The sequence below is a fragment of the Ailuropoda melanoleuca genome, chromosome 15 (assembly GCF_002007445.2).
Source record: "Ailuropoda melanoleuca isolate Jingjing chromosome 15, ASM200744v2, whole genome shotgun sequence".
NCBI lineage: Eukaryota > Metazoa > Chordata > Mammalia > Carnivora > Ursidae > Ailuropoda > Ailuropoda melanoleuca.
In genome coordinates this window covers 23289986-23293725 of record NC_048232.1, presented here as the reverse complement: position 1 = coordinate 23293725, position 3740 = coordinate 23289986, and the positions used below count along the sequence as shown (strand labels likewise).

Below are 3740 nucleotides of genomic sequence, written 5' to 3'. Positions count from 1 at the left end.
CTGACTGACTACCATATGCCAGGTGCCTACTGTACTTATAGTTTTATATGCATTATGTCATTTAAGACTCATAAGAAACATTCCAGAAAGGCATTACTGTAACCTGCATTTTCAGAAAAGAAGACTGGGATTAAAGAGTTTTTAAGGTCATAATGCTGGTGAATGGTAGAGTCAAGAAAAAGAGCAGGTCAAAGGCCATGGTAGAAAGTTGGTGTTCAATGATAGATGATTTCAGTTCAGAAGGGTAATGCTCCCCAACTTGAGGTTCCTGACTCCCTATGTGTCCCCAAAGTGCTAAGAGGTCTTCTGTGAATTATTTTGAAAGTCTAATGGAAATGTTCTATTAACCTTCTAATGGATAACTGAATTTGTTTCCTATCACCAGGGAAAGGGAGTTTGCTAGACAAATCTTTCAAATTATAGGTCCAGGGGAAAGATTAATGAAGGGATCTTTGTTTAAAAAAAAAAAAGTTGGAAATGAAAAGTTTAGAGCACTGACATCGTAGAAATTATTAAAACGATAAAACATTTTCACATCACAACTTTATATAATCTACAGTCATATACTCTAAAGTAGATTTGCACTTACAAATATTTGTTCGTCACCAAACTCTTAGTAGCAACTAAAGGACCTTCAAATATTTTGGATTTGGCAGATAAAAGTTATTTTTCAAACACTTGCACAAAAATTTAGGCCGTAAAGATACAGTTGAAAAAGAAAGAGCAAGACAATGTTACCCCCTTTTGTGAAGTGACCATAATCTCTTGCAAATAGATAAACCAAGCTGGTATTAAAGACCATCAAGTTGAATCTTCCACTTTGCACTTTTCTCCCTCACCAATAATAATAAAAAGAAGGACTAAGACAAATGAGAGTAATTTTTCACAGGAGCCAGACATCACATCAACATACTCATAAAAAACAAGTTATCGTTGAAATCGTATACATCTCTAAATTCTCCCATTTGAAAACAATTACCTTTTATAATGTCATAAAAATCAATATGGCATGGATAACACGGACCCTCATTTATATGTCAAAACTTGGAACTTAGGCTCCAGCAAATCCAGAAGACTTATCAAGTTGATCACCTACCTTTAGAAAAGTCTGAAAGTCATGCATAATAATGCTCAGATACAAGACATATAGCGTCCAGGCTGCGGCTGTGATCCTGGGCCTGTGACACACAACAACAAAGTCTTGGTGTTACAGGGATAAGCATCCAGGATCTGGGGAAAGTAATCAGAAGTTGAACTTACAAACATTTAAGCAGTATGGCAGGACTAGAATTTTCTCCTCTGTGTTAGCATTTTTACAAAACTAACACGGAGCACAAAGCACTTCATCTCCTTTACTGACATAAAACAAATCTAAAGTCCACTGGATCAATGTGAATTATAAAAAAACAACAACATAAACTTAAGGCTTTAAGAGCACCTACAATCACCAAGAAAACTGCAGAAACAATGAAACCCATGAAGAGTCTTCGGATTTTCAAAAATCTTTTTTTTTTCTTTTTAATTTTAGTGCCTTTACAACGACTATTTCAAGGCTTACGTCCAATTACCATCCTAGTAATAATAAATGATCACTTACAATTTTTTTGTTTAAAATTTCTGTTAGGAAAATGTTAGCAAGGTGCAAATAGAAGAAACTACTGGAAAACAGAACGGGGCTGTTAACAAGTTGAAATGACATCGTTTCTGGTAGGATTCCCCTATTTCTCAACAAGGATCACAGTGCTCTTGTCTGTACTTTCTCTCTCCTTAGAAAGAAAACTTTCCAGAGGCGCATGGAGTTGCAGGGACCCCAGACCCACCGACCTGCTCCTAGAGAAATCATCCCCAGCAAGAGCTCCCTGGGGCTGACCCAGCGCGGCGTGGCGCCACCGGTTCCCCCCGGACCGCCGGGGCGAGGTGCGTCCTCCCTCTGGTTCTCCCCGCACGTTCTTCACGCTCGCGCTCCAGGTCTCCGGGACGGCTCGGGGCGCGCGCGGGCGCCGTGGCCTCGCCCTCTCGGAGCCCCGCGCGCGCCCTTCCACGTCCCCGAGAGCGAGAAGCGGCACCGCCTCCAGCGCCTCGCAGGCCCCGCCCCGCCGCCGGGCTCCTCGCCAGACCTGCGCGGCCCTGACCCCTACCTGGGCCGGAAACGGGTGCCTCCTTATTCCCCTCCCGGGGCGCAGGGACGTGCTTCCTCCCCGCCGCGCCCCCACCGCACCCCGTGCGCGCCAAAAGAGATGGTCGCGCCACCTGCGCCTCGGAATCTCGCGGGGCCGTTGGCTGGTGGCCGGGGCTGCGAGGGCCTTCCCGGGACTCGGCCCGCGCCTTCCTGGGCTGGTGCCCGGGACATAGGGGAAGGGGAATGCAGCGCCCACCCTGGGGCGTCCCGGATCCCTGGAACGCCCGGAGAGGCCCAGTGTCCTGGGACAGATTCACCTCATTTTAATGCGCGGTGTCCCCCCTGCCCACGCCAAGAACTTACCTAGTCTTTAGGGCTGGGTCCGTCGGGGCTGAAAATGAGCATTGGTTTTAGACCTGCAAAAGGAAAGTGACTAATGAAGTTATCCCCGGATACCAACTCACTTTGGCGTTTAAGGAACCTGGAAAACTGGAAGCTTCAGGAAGACTGCTATGAATTACCAGTCCTCTAGCTGGTCCCCTGCAGCGCCAGTCCTGTGCTCTCTGTCCTGACAGTTCTGAGCCCACGGAATGGTCATGCTGACCACATTCCCCTGAACAGCCTCAAGGGACATTTTGCACATAGTTAAGCCTTCCTTCCCCCTCAACAGGTGAGAACCACAATCAAAATGTCCTTTGATTCTGTTAATAATATAAATGGGCCTAACATTCATGATGTTATCTAAGTGAGAAGAATTCTAGAATAGAGGTCATCGAGTCCTAATCAATGTATTTGCCTTAAGAAAAAACATGGTCATTTCAATAGATGCCAAAAAGCCATTCAGCATATTCAAGATCCTTCCTCGGAAAAGATATCTGAAATCTAGAAATCGAACGATGAATTTTTCTCAGACTATCATGTATCTCATCTGATATCTGAGGATATCTCAGAATATTGAGAATATCATATCAATACTAACATGTAAACAGACTCAAAATTTTAAGTTACTTCTTTAAAAACCAGCATATCAAATTTAGTATTTAACATAATAAAAAGAAGTAACCGCCACATACAAAATAAGCGAACAATAACCAATTAAAATACAATGGGAAAATAGATCCCATTCACAATAGCAACTAAGAATATGAAATAACTAGGAATGATAAAAAAATGAGAAATGTAGGAGATCTGAAAAAGAAAAATTCAGGACTATTGAGAAAGTATCTATAAAATATTTTATTAACTAGGGAGACAGAGGATATCCTTAAATTAGAAGACAAGATTTTAAATACATAATTACTACTTCCTAAATTATGAGACAAAAATATTCTAGAATTCATCTAAGAAATTACATAAACTAGAAAAGCTAAGACAGTGTTTCTCATACTGTGGTCTTGGGGCATCTGAGGTCGTTCAAGCGGTTCACAAAATCAAAATTGCTTTCATGATAGTATTCAGACTTTTTTTCACTCCTGTTTCAGTATCTATTCCTTCACAGGTATACGGTCAGGTTTTCCAGTGGCTACCTCCTATGTCTTATTACAAGAGATTGAAGGAAGAAGCAGATATATCTTCTATCATGCCAAGCACGAAACAAATTTGCAAGAATGTAAAGGAATTC

At 42.5% G+C, this 3740-nt stretch overlaps 1 protein-coding gene across 6 annotated transcripts in view; it reads right to left on the bottom strand.

Moving 5' to 3' along the window:
* Nucleotides 1-2034, bottom strand: part of MYO3A (myosin IIIA) — a 236746-nt gene extending 234712 nt beyond the window's left edge. For all 6 annotated transcript variants that reach the window (XR_004620761.1, XR_004620760.1, XM_034643926.1 and 3 more), the window contains exons 1-2: nt 1825-2034; nt 1097-1178 (exon numbers count right to left, since the gene is read on the bottom strand). The gene's annotated coding sequence lies outside the window, so the exon portion shown is untranslated. The remainder of the gene's footprint in view (nt 1-1096; nt 1179-1824) is intronic.
* Nucleotides 2035-3740: the final 1706 nt, after the last annotated feature.